The sequence below is a fragment of the Pezoporus wallicus genome, unplaced genomic scaffold (genome assembly GCF_028554395.1).
Source record: "Pezoporus wallicus isolate ANWC-B61680 ecotype Strahan unplaced genomic scaffold, APGP_CSIRO_Pwel_v1 contig_593, whole genome shotgun sequence".
In the NCBI taxonomy this organism is placed as follows: Eukaryota; Metazoa; Chordata; class Aves; order Psittaciformes; family Psittacidae; genus Pezoporus; species Pezoporus wallicus.
In genome coordinates this window covers 5,989,890-6,002,898 of record NW_026642342.1, presented here as the reverse complement: position 1 = coordinate 6,002,898, position 13,009 = coordinate 5,989,890, and the positions used below count along the sequence as shown (strand labels likewise).

Genomic DNA, 13,009 nt, shown 5'->3' with positions numbered 1-13,009 from the left:
AAAGATTGAAACAGTGTCAGTTAAAACTGATGATGTGGAAATTAGTATTACTGATGGTACTAGGAAGTGCCAACTTGTGATGCACTCTCCTTTTTTACATGCCAAAACCCAATACGATTCTCAAGAAGTTAAGCACTAGAAATACTGGCTTTGTTCTTTCTTAAATTTGTTTGGAATCTCCGAGGGGAAAAAGTCTTTGGCAAGCAATCAGTACCTATTCTTTGTTACACAGTTAAAAGAAAATTGCACTCAATTTGCTTAGACTAAGAGATTTTGAGCCAAACCTATCCCCAGTACAAGCAAGTCAAACTTCAGGAAAAAAAAAAAAGCAGCTCAAAGTGTTCTCAAGGTAAGAGGCACAGAATAGCTTTGAAACACTAATTTTACACACTTACACAGATGATATTTACACACTTTTACAAATGTAATGCTGGTAGCTGCCAGAAAACTGCATTTCACAAACATCCTTCTCCATATTTCAGTCCTTGTTTGGCAAAATACACACCACAGCACCTCAACATCACAGCCAAGAATAAACCCTTTCAAGACTAAGCAGCTTTACTGTGACACCAGAGAGCCTTATGCACGCATGCATACTCATGAGATTACACATCTGAGGAAAATCAGTCATGTACACAAGTCTTCGCATAGTGAAGTCCACAGGCTTTTCACTGCTTATAATAAAAAAGCATTTAAAATGTCAGTTATGTAATAGAACAAACAAGTCTTAAAGTATAACATTTCTGAGGGAAATTACCTCCATTTTTCTTAACAGCTTTTGGGAGATTTGGTTTTGTTGGTTTGTTTTTTTTTTCCCTAGGATATAATCTTTCCAGCACGAAGAGACAAGAAATGAATAAATAAAATAGTAAGAAAGGAAAAAACCAAACTGAACCAAAAACAACTGTGTAGTCCCATTTCAACTAGCAAGAAATGGAGAATTCTAAACAGCAGGAACTGAAACAATGCATTTTGTTTTTTCCTCTTTACAGAGGAAGATTTGAGTTATCATGTAAATACTGCTAGCTGTGTTTTGTGAATATTTAGGGATCTACAGCAATTTTATGAATTAATTGGAAGACACAGATTGCTTTTTTTGAAAACAAATGAAAAACCTTCCGAGCTCATTATTTGGTAAAATACTAACTCTGGAACTCCCTTTTGCTTGCATCCAGTTGAGAAACTAGTTTACTGGGTTCCCTACATGACATTTATAACTGAAACTACTTCTCAGTAAAACTGCCATCACTGGCCCCGCACTGATTAAAAGCCTCAGGTCACTGATTCATCCCCAGTGATCAGTGCCCACGTACCTCTACCAAAACTTCCCTCTGACTCTTAGCGGCGCAGGAAAAAGCAAAGGGACAAAGGGAGACGGTGGGCTGAGGCACTGAGTCAGCATTCTGTCTGCAAAACATCCCAAGCAGCAAAAGGGAGAACTGACACAGCAGCCGATGCCATCAGAAAACACAAGGAGGGGAAGAAACTCAGCCAGGGGTACAGGACCCAATTCAAAATCCACTTACTATACAGGCTGCAGCAGGCTCTGAATGGCACCTTAATACACAGAAGGAAGAGGAAGACCTGGAAAAATTAAAAGAGCTGACTTCGAGATGGGATATTTCAGCACAAAACTGCACCAAGCCACAACACACATGGTCACAAGCGCTTTTGACTACAGGGGTGTACACACCCTTTATTTTCCTATCCTCCTGTCGTTGGCAGGACCTATTGCAAGCATATCACCAACAGCATTAGTTTTTTTTCCTCACTCTTCAGACATACAATCAAGGAAGCTGTCCACATGCAGGACACTGTGGAATCTCCATACCACCAGCTACCCACTTCTACTGAAGAGCGGCTTGTCAGAGGTGACAGGAACACAGGACTAGGAAAGAACTGGAATACAAGAACTCTCGTCCAAGTGCGCAGCTATGCGTGTTAGTGCAATGTACACTTGGTGATCTTTCCACAGCAAGCATCCAAGTGCTATCATTCTCTTCGCATTGTTATTACACAGGTCTGTTCCCATTAATTACCTCCCTGTGATGGCAGTGTGCAGACTTTCTACATTGCTGGTGCTACTGCTTTAGAATTCCTCCTCCAGGTCCGAACATGCTGGACAGATTACTGTCTCCCCCAAGGATGTCAGGACCGGTATGGATATCTATTGTGCATATCTGCATCTTACATTACTGCTTAATGCTGCTCGCTTCCCACATTACCTCATTTAGCCTTTGTAAAATCTGGATCTTTATCAAAGTGATCTTGATTACAAATAACAGTACCTATTTAAATATTCCCTACTTATATATGTGCAAGAAAACAGATAAAGCAAACATAACAGACAACTGTTGTTCACATTAAGCAAGATACAGGCAAAGCACCTATGAGTTTTACTATAAAGGTAATGCTTGCTCAGAAACACAGGAGAAGATGGTGTGGAGCACCGAAAAAACAGCCACAGTAGCATATTCCTAGATCAGGACCTCATAAATCAGTTTCAACTAACAATAATAGGGTTTATAGGGGATCTGTAAATCACAAAGAATGAACAGGATCCTGGCCTCTGAGCAAGGCTTGGTGAATTAATTTAAGATGGCAATCAGGAGCAAATAACATAACACTAACCTTCTATACTACCAATGCTTGCCCTAAGTTGGAAGAAAGGGGGTTTCTTCTGCCACCACAAAAAGGGGAGGGGAAAAAATGAAAGGAAGGAAAAAAAAGACACAGAGAAAGGTACTTTGCTATCCCATCTGTGATGACAGTGGTTTTTTGATAGCTCAGAGCCGTGGGATTGAAATCTCAGCACTATTCCTGCAAATTTCTCACATCCTAAAGCCCTCTCCCTCAGACAAGGGGGCATGGCTAGTCCCCATCTCCATTTTTAGAGGCAGAAAAGATGATTCTTTCCCATCACGGCTAACAAACATCATGCTGAAAAAGAAAACCAACAAATACTTCCCTACACTATTTTTCTTTCTTAAAGCTGAAACTGACAATGCTTATGAGCAGCAGGCACCCCAAAGCCAGCACTGAAGATGTTTCACTCTCCACCCCAGCAGCTAAGCCAAGTAAGACATCACTTTCAGAACCACCATTACAGGAAGCACTGCTGAGACTTATTCCATCAAACAACAGGCTGGTTACCACTACCGTCCTCCATTTTCAAGTCTGAGTAACCTACCTCATGGCTCTTACACACTGGAAGCACCCAAAAGGAGAAGCTGCCACGGGCTGCCGGTGTGCTGCGAATGCACAGCCTGCATCCCCCCACTGACCACAGACCAGCTTTCCTAAAGGATGCTGGGCAAGACAGAAGCTTTCTGTGCCTCAAATCGTGTTCAACAGCAGTGGCAGCACTTGTAATAGGGGAAATGGAGGTTGCAAGACAGAAGAGCTGCTGTGCCAAGCTCAGGGATCCTCAACGAGCAGGAGTCAGTGTTGCCACGTCCTGGGGAGCAGGGGGAAGGGAGGAGACGTGCCTCGCTGAACCACACATGATTCTCTGTGACAAGGGCTGTTTTCTTCCTGAAGATGTGCTTTATTGACCGCTTCAGGCCCCTCCAATCTGCGTGTGGTGCAGCGCCAGAGCAGTTGACCCCATACAAAAGGCACACAGCCGGCGGTCCCAACATGCATTTAATACCCCTGGCCTCGGAAGGGGGGCTCGGCGCTCGCCTTTCCCGGTAGCACGCCGCACTCCCGGCCCCGCAGTTGTGGCTTGCCGCTCGCTCCGCACACCGAGCGCGTTCGGACACCCCGAAGAGGAGACACCGCCGCCAGCTACTATCGCTACCCGGGGCCCGTCTGCAGCTCCGCCGGGCACACCGGCGCTGCAGCAACGCGGCGAACCAACCGTTCTGAGAGCATGAAAGGGGGTAAAAGAAAGGTAAAGCGCACGAAGAAGCGGTGGTGCCGGTGCTGGTGACGATGCCGCCCCTCGCCCGCCTCACCTCACCTCAGGGACGGCCCCGTGGGCTGAGAGACCCCGAGAGCCGTCCGTCCGAGGGACGCGGACCTTCTCCGAGACGGTCACCGCCGCGGCACTGCCATGCGGGCGTGGAGGGCAGCGGAGGGGGAGACCGGGCCGGGCGGGCTCGGCTCCTAGCAGCGTCCTGCAGCGCACACCCGCATGGCTCGGCGCACGGACAGCACCGGCTGCCGGCGGCGAGGCGAGGCCCGGCCCCGCGGCCCACAGCACCGCCCGCAGCCCGGCGGCGCCCAATGGGTCCCGCGGCGCCGCGCATGTGAGGGCCGGGCCTGGCCCCACCGCCCCGCCCGCTCGCCCCCCGCGCAGCCGCCGCTCTCAGGTGCCCCCGGGAGGGGGTGGTCCTGCGGGTCGGTGCCAGCACGGTGCTGGGCCTCGGGTGGTGTGGGGCCCCGGGCTGCGGTGCCAAGGCCAGCGGTAGTCGCTGAGGGCCTCATCTACGTGGTGTGTGAACACTTCCATGGATGGAGACTCCAGCACTGCCCTGGGCAGCCTGTTTCAATGTCTGAGCAGACATTAGGAAAGAATTGTGCCTAATTTTCATCTAAACCTCCCCTGGCGTGGCTTGAGGCCGTTTCCTCTTGTCCTATACTAGTTCCTTGGGGACAGAGACCAGCACCCTTCTGGCTCCACCCTCCTGTCAGACAGCTGTAGAGAGCGATAAGGTCCCCCCTAAGCCTTCTCTTCTCCAGACTGAACCCCCCAGGTCCCTCAGCCATTCCCCATCACACTTGTGCTCCAGGCCCTGCACCAGCTCTGGCCTTGCTCCAGCACCTCAATGTCTCCCTTACAGTGAGAGGCCCAGAACTGAACACAGGAGTCGAGGTGCAGCCTCACCGGTGCCCTGGCCCTGCTGTACAGGGGGGATGATTGCTGTCCTGGCCCTGCTGCCACACTATTGCTGATACAGGGCAGGATGCTGGTGGCTGCTTGGCTGCCCTGGCACAAGCTGCTCATGTTCAGCCCCATCAATCAGCATGCCCAGGTCCTTTTCCATGAGCAGCTTTCCAGGCACTCTTCCCTAAGCCTGGAGCATTCAATGGGGTTATTGGGGCCCAGGTGCAGGACCTGACACTTTGTCTTGTTGAGCCTCATCCCATTGGCCAGGGCTTATGATATGTCCAGATCCCTCTACAGAACCTCCCTGTCCTTCAGCAGATCAACATTCCCACCCATATGGTGTCATCCACAAGTTTACTGAGGGTGCACTCAATCCCCTCATCCAGATCATCCATAAAGATATTAAACAGCACTGGCCCTAATATGGAAACATCTGGTAGCAAAGCCATGGCTTGTTCACTTTGTGTGGGTAAATGAACTGTAGTACATGAGGTAAATAAAACAGCAACAAGTTCAAACTGTTTTGATTATTCAAGTGTTATCTGAGAAAAGAAAGGAAAAAGTTGGTTTTATTGTTTTATTGTATCTGTACTGAGCCCTTGAGGGAACCAGGACATTGGGTTTTCCTTCTGTAAGTGAAAAGGCACCAATATCCCGAAGTCCTTGTTGAACACTGACCTGGCAAGTGGCTCATCCTCCTAATTTTGCTTCAGTCCCATGATTTCTAGGAACAGTAGGACTTGGGAAGTGATCTGTGGTGCTTGTTCAGAATAGCTTTATGGCCCTTTAAAAGTTCGAGAATCTCCCCTTTGTATTTTTAGATGCATTTTTAATCAGACCTTCTGGTCTAAATGACTGTAAGATGTATCTAAGGTTACAAATGAAAGCACTTAGCAGCAATTCAGCTTCTGAGACCAAAGGAAATCAGGCCAGCTTGTCCTGCTCTCAGCTGTTCAGCACTATTTTCATACGGGAGTTTTCATCTGGTGGAGAATTTTAGCAGAGTTCAGATTTAGTCTAATGAGCTGTCAGTTATTTTAAGCTTTGATTTTTTAATACCTTCATTTGGCCTTTTAGTTATTTTCTTCCCTGAGATCACCAACACTTGTGTTATTTTTGGCCAGTGTTTTAGACCTCGGTCTTTCCTCAAGAAGGTGAATTTATTGTCTGTTTATTTACTTGTGCTCTGACCCAGTGGCCAAGCCACACAGGGGTGTGCAACACTGGGGCAGTGATGTAGGGTTAATAGAGATAAAAGCAGTCCAATCTGGTAAACATCAAGGCAACTGAAAACAGATAATAACAAGAGCTGCTGGCTGGGAACTCCTGACTCACAGGCAGCTGGCAGAGAGAGTCAAGCGGAAGAAAAGAGATCTTTTCAGATGCCAGAGCTGGTCAGAGCTAGCTGAATCCACATTCACTTGGCAATCAAGACACCTTGCCAAGCTGAGGCACTCCAGCAAATAGCTCTGGAGGACCCGAGGCAGAAGACACCTGGAACCAGCTAGATCCAGATCCAGTTAGAGTCCCTTTCTGATTGGGCAAACACAAGTGTGAAAGACTTACTTCCTATAGAATGTATGCTGGGTTGCTTGGTTTGCCTTCCACTCCCTTTGCCTTGTGATGTATATTTAAAGGTAACTCAAATAGTTTTAATTTAATACCCTTTGCGTTCCTTCCTTTAAAGCTTCTCTAGCAGAGACCTCTGCTACTTTTCCAGGCTTGGTCTTCTCTGGGTTCACATCTTGGTGCTTGGCAGCTCTTTCTAGATCACTGTTTCTGGCTCTGGCCACCCAGGAGATGCTGAGGTGAGATAAAAGAGAGAGGAGGAGAGCTAAAAATCTGAAAGAGCTCAGTTTGGGACAGACATGCTTCCCAGCTGTTCTGTTGTTCTGCTATAGGGTTGTTTCAGAAGCACAAGTCAGCCAGCCCCAAGTTACTCCATGTGATAGAAGAGGTGCCAGAAAAATTGGGACAGCGGAGGAAAAATGGCTTCTTTCCACTTGCACTGTTTTGGTGGTGGCCCTTTACAATTAAAATAAATTAATATTGTCAATTTAAACTGTGGCTTAGAGGCCTGCATTAGTGATTACATTGACAAGCAATAGCAATGCAGCCATATGCCTCATAGGATGAATTCATCCTATTTGGTTTTATGACTGATTTTTAGCTTACATCTTTCAAATTCCCTAGCCTTGACCAACCGAAAGAGGTCAGACTTTTCCACCTTAATATCAAACCCATCCTTATATCATTACAAATTCCTAGTAAATACCTGTCCTCCAAGAGAGTTATGGTTTTGGCCAGGTTCAAAAGCTGACAATTTATTCCAAGATGTTTTCCAGTTCTTTCTTTCTTTCACTCAAATGGCCATCCTGTGCATTCCCAAATACGCCTGCCTGGCATTGTCCAGCAGATCTCCAAGCTCAGTCCAAGGAAACCAGGTGCAGGAAGGACACCAGCAGAAGGTGAACATAAGGAAGAGCTGGTGCCAAAACCAGCAAGTACCAGTGGTTCCTCAGAAAAGCCTACTGGAAAGTATTTCTGTCCTGGCTTTGGGTGAGCTGACGGGTTTTGCTCTCAAGCAAATTTAAGATGAAGGGGAATATTAAAAGGTAGATGAGATAGTTACTTGGAAAGAAGTACAGATGGCAACATCAAAGAGAGATACAGTCAGGGAATTGGCTTTCCCCTCTCCTGAAACACAGCAATTTGGCTCCATGGAATGGGCAAAGCTTGAAAGGGAAGACTCCAATTTAAATAAGGATGAGGATCCATATGAGTCACTTCACTTGGATACTGGCCACCTCTTCCCAAGAATTGGGTTTCTATGTGCTGAACAGTTCAGCCACTGGTGCTCACACGGGACATGTGGGCAGGAAGGTGGTGTTGAGGATGCAGTCACCCTCCTCAGCCCTCATCCACCACTTGCCAGTCACCTACCCATTAGTACCACCTCTACCCCATGCTTTCCACAGCAGCTTTCCAGGCAGAATTAAGCAATGTGCTGGCAGCTCTTCTATAGCCCTGCAATCAGATGATGTTGGCAAGGGCCCACTTTTGCTTGTTCCTGCAGCTGGCTGTGGAGAGGCTGTTGCTTGGAGAGCCAGCCCAGGGGTGATGGACTTCAGAGAGGAGAGGGAAACCTGTCACCCATGGGCTGCACTTCTGCACTGAGCTGTAGCTCAGTGTGCCCCATGACCAGAACACCATGGCAAAGCCTTCAGAAAGTCTAACTAGATTATGTCAGATGATCCTTCATTAGCTACAGTCTTACTGACAACCCCAACAAAACCAAAGCAGCACGTTTTCCCACTGTAAAAAGCATTGCAAAACATTGTCCCTAACATGCTAGGTTCATATATCATTCCTTTTTGATTTAAATTCCTGCCAACCAACTTTCTTTACTGCTTTATAACTCCATCTTAAATAATTATCCAGACCCACATTACCATGTTTTTCTGAAGACACTTCACTATTCTTCTTGTCTTCAAACACATGGCACAGCAGCCTCTATGTTAAAAGATCTTTGGAAGCCTTGTGAGTCAGTCTATGCTGCTCCAGAGCCACAACTCTTTCCCAGTCTCTGAACTTCCTGGTTGGAAAAAATCCCTCTCTCCTTATCTTGTCTTCGTGCTGAAAAAAAGGAGGAGTGTCTCTGTCTTACAACGTCAAAATGACTGTTGTAGATAAAAAGCAGGTCTTTCCCTCTTGTATTTATATCCAGAGCCCCACAATGTGCTCACCAATTTTTTTATTCTGTTTGCTATAATGCAAATTCAATCACTCAACATGCAATGCAGCCATCTATAATTGGAATGGAGATTTGGGGGATGAGGCCACATTCTTAGCAAGTACCTTTGCATTATGAAACAAGAAGAGGAGCAGCCACCATGGCGAGTGTGGTAAGCAGCGTGTGTTGTCACACTGCAGCTCAGCACAGTTTTCAAGTGATGGCAGGAACGACAGAACAACTCCTGCTGGCTGCTTCTGATTATATAGAAGGTCTAGTTTTCATGAGATATCACTTTTCATCCAATGGATATACCAGCAGATGGACAACCTGTTTCATTCTGTACTTATCAATAAAGGACTATAAATTCCCAAAGTACACAGCATCATCTGAGGTGGAAGGGTTGGCAGAAAGGCAGGAAGCTGTGCTGCAGGCAAACATCATCATCTGCCCTTCACCCTGGCTGATTGCCTGACCGGGGCTTTAATTTGGCAGAAACAGGGATAAGCGTGCACATTGCTTTGTGAACCTGAGATAGAGCCTGTGTCAGTCCAATGTAGAGCCTGGTAACATGGCACCTTCATACTCAGATCCCGGCTCAGCAGCACACCAGGTACCGCTTTCAGATCTTTAAAGCCAGAGGGCTGGGGGCAGTCTGGGACTGAGTTAGTCCATTTCATCTGCTTAGCTCTTCTCATTTTCTTGCACTTTGCTACTTCTGTAATCTCCACCTCTTATGCTTACCCTGCTTTCCACAAGTACTAAGCATGCTAAGCATGGAGGCTGAATAGGAAATAAAGATTAAAAACCTGTCATAACCAGAATTAGCAGAGTAAGACAAAAAGAAGCTTTCGGCCATCACGGCTTGTCCAGCCCAGCTCCCTGGAATGATTTCTCTGCCTCCCCCTGGGACATTTCAGTCTGTTATTTCCTTATTCAAATCAAGCCTGAAAGCCCTTCTTGCCTGTTTAAGTCTTGACTGGCTTCTCAGTGAAATGGCTCTTGGAGCATGACACAAGCTCTGAGTGCTCTACCTGAACCTATAAATGGTGGTCTTTAAAGAAATGGCAAGCCAGTTTTCTTGAGAGTGCTTAGCTGTACCTGTGCTAGCACTCAACCTTCACTTCCCCAATCCCACAGTTACAAAAGTTAGAGCTTGCTGATTTTGTTACTCCTTTAGAAGAAGTTCCCTTAAAATAGCCTAGCCACAAGGGCATAATGAGGTGCACAGCTGGACAGAGCTTTCTGAGCAGCAGAAGGAAAAAGAAAGAACATATGCGGGACCAGAATGCTCCGAGCCTGGAAATGACTGATCCTCGGTCATTCAACTGGCTGAAGATTAAGGACTCGCACAGCTGGACCATTAAAAATAAAATGAAATTGAGTCAGACCAGCAAAAACAGCAGAAAAAGGGGGCAAGGGACTAATATATCATTTATTTTTTACAAGCTGCATCTTCTCTCTGCTTTCCTGTTTTCCCATGGAACAAAGAAAGCACTGGTCATTCTGTAGGAGAGTAGAGAAAGCTTGTCTTAAAATGGGGATCCTTAATAAGAGACTTGGAGCTCTTTTCCCACCTCAGAGGTCCAACAGGGCTGCTGTGTTTGTGCCTGGGGGCCTACAGAATCTGGGCTTGCCCACACAGCACTAAGGGGATTTGATTTTGCTTGAAGTGGCTAGATTAATCTTTACGCTTTAACTGCAGCACCTTTGTTAAGCGCACATATTATAGATGAAACAAAATCAATTGCTCCATTCTAGAGACTCTACCCAAGGGAAAACATACCAACAACATGATAAAACTCCACCTCTGAGGTCCTCATCACAATGCTTTTTCAAATACAATGACAATAAACCAAAGCATTCCATTCTCTTGAGCTTCTACAGTTAGACATCTACCATCATCACACCACCCACTCTGCTTAACATGACACACCTTAAAGATCCCAAGTATCCCTGTGATCCGTATCCACAGCCAGCATACTTACTTGAAACCTGCTTCATCTCCTGCTCCAAAGATATGCAAGGGAGGAGTATTGCACAAGTGTGTGGCAGCAGGGAAGCAGGTTGCTATAATCTTCAAATCATTCCATTTTCTCTGTGCTTACCTCAAATGGAAATTAACTGGAGAAAGCACTGGAGTTATTTTTATGTATTACACAGCAGTGAATTCACTGCCAAAACTGTATAGACACAACTAAACCTATACCTCCCCCAGCTCTCCCAAACACCTCCAACTTATTGCCACATGGAAACAGGTAGCAGGAGAAGGAAGGTCTGATCATGCCTTAGCCCAAAATAACATTTTGCTCTGTCAGGTTAATTATACGTTCTGACATCAGGAACTGAAATTAGCAGGTGGTTTCCCCTTGGTTTGCAGAGAGACTGTAGAATGAATCATGCCTGCTCTTGTGCTGCACCTCGGACCATGAGGAATGAGGGATTGGAAGGCCAGGATCTTTATTTTCCTGCTCAGATGTCTGTGGCTAGAGAGTCATAGCCAAGCTCTGGCTTTGTAGGCACTGTGATGTGGCTGGTTGGCATTGCTGTCATCCCACATGTGGCAGAAATGGCCATCATCTTCTAATGGCTGCATTTACATAGCCACAAATGGATATTCACCACTGGGCTTTGATCCTGATGTGAATCGATGGCACTGTAACTTCTCAAAACTGAAACTTGCTGAAATTACTGTGACCTGAGAACAGTGCTCAACACAGAGCAGCCTCATCAGGAAAAGAAACGTAAGTGGAGCCAGACCTTTCCAACATTTAAATACAGAGAAAACATTCCCTGAGTTACCAAGATACCCTCCTCCCCCTTATGGCTATTTAGCACCAGACACCCTGAAGTTAGCAGAAGTCTTAAATCTTGCAAGAGAAAGAGCACCCAGACACTTCTTTTGCTTGCCTCTTGCATGTCTTTATATACCTAAAGTCCTTCTGGCATTTTGTTTCCATGGTCGTTGCTTTCCAACCACTTCTCCCTCTCCCAGGCCCCTTTTTTTTTCCTGATTCCTTTACACTGTTTAAAAGGTCCCTACCTGGGGCAGCAAAGCTGTCTGCAGTTGCCCGGCCAACCCCTGCCTGCTTCCACCGTTCCCAGGGCTTCCTATGCTCCTCTTCCTCTCCCAGAGCTCCCTCTGCTGCTAGATGCAGCTTCGCTTGGAAACGCTGCTCTGAATCAGCGGAGTCTCCAAGCATCTCTTGATGATTGAGTGATTGATGCTTGATGCAGAGCTGATGCAGCCCATGCAGGAGCAGGGCTGCTTTGGAGTGCCTGAGCAAGGCCAAGGTGCCTCCTGAAGGCAAAAAGAACACCATCCTTGCTCAGCACCCTGTAGGGATATCCTTTCTGTTGGGAGTGTCGGTGCTTTAGGAAACACTGCTTCTCTGCACAGAAGAACTGGCTTTTGTGCTCTGCTTCCAGCTATTTAGTGTAGAACATCAGCATAATGCTGAGGGGTAGCTGCGCACCTAAAGCGCTGGTTGGTTACAGGGGATACAGTGGGAGAGGTAGGGAAAAATCTGCAAAAATGGCTGAGGAGTTAAGAATAAGGCCCCAGGCAGGAACAGGGTACTATTGCTGCCTCCTGTAAGCACACTAGGGTACTGCACTGGAAGGCAGCTATACAGTGTAGGTGCCTGGAGGTATGTGCCACTGCAGCTGGGCACTGGAGATGGTGCACGGGCATGAGGGATGAATGCTCGCTGTTCCCTTGCCCTCTCCAGGGGTATTGAGCTGCAGAGCTGCCTCCTCGCCATACAGCACACACACACTGTTGACAAGATGCTCAGCAGCTCTCACTGTGCTGGGCTTCTGGATGCCAGGATTGAGGAGAAAGAACACAAGAAATCCATTTCTCATCAGCGAGGGGGACTGGCTTCAAAACATGCCTGTATCCTGTGCTGGTTTGCACAGTGACAGCATCCTGGTACCCAGGGATGGCGCCTGGCTCTGCTCCCACCCAGAGGAGCACAACATGGGAACATGCCAAGCTGTGCCCTGCTCACACCACCACGTTTGCACACTTGTTGCTCACACTCACCTGTACGTGTTGCCATAGGAACTGCAGCCCCAGCATCCGCTGTGCCCAGCATGCTCACCCATCTCTGCTTACGCCTCCTCAGTCACCAGCTCCCTGCCTCATCCTCTCAGTTTGGGTGACAATCAGATTACTGCTGTAGCAGCCAATTATTGCATTAGTTATAATTAGCCTATTCATTTGTCTCTCCCCCTCCCTCCCACCTTGGAACATTTCCATGTCTCCATCCTTTTCCACCTTCACACTAGTTCTGGTCTCTGACTCCCATCCCCATTTCTTTTGCACTCCTCAGCCACACAAAGCCTTGTTTGCACTGCTGTACCCTTTCCTTCCTCTTCATTTCCCTGCTACTCACATCTCCTGTGCTCTTACCAGTGCCTCTTGCTCCACTCTCTCT

At 47.1% G+C, this 13,009-nt stretch overlaps 1 protein-coding gene across 5 annotated transcripts in view; it reads right to left on the bottom strand.

The window, feature by feature from the left end:
* The window catches only part of LRRC8D (leucine rich repeat containing 8 VRAC subunit D), a 47,730-nt gene extending 43,538 nt beyond the window's left edge, over positions 1–4,192 (bottom strand). For 3 of the 5 annotated variants that reach the window (XR_008974906.1, XM_057429300.1, XM_057429302.1), the window contains exon 1: positions 3,965–4,192. The gene's annotated coding sequence lies outside the window, so the exon portion shown is untranslated. Of the gene's footprint in view, positions 1–3,959 lie in introns of all 5 variants that reach the window. The other 2 variants (XM_057429299.1, XM_057429303.1) reach the window with 1 other exon arrangement.
* Between the last annotated feature and the right edge of the window lie 8,817 nt (positions 4,193–13,009).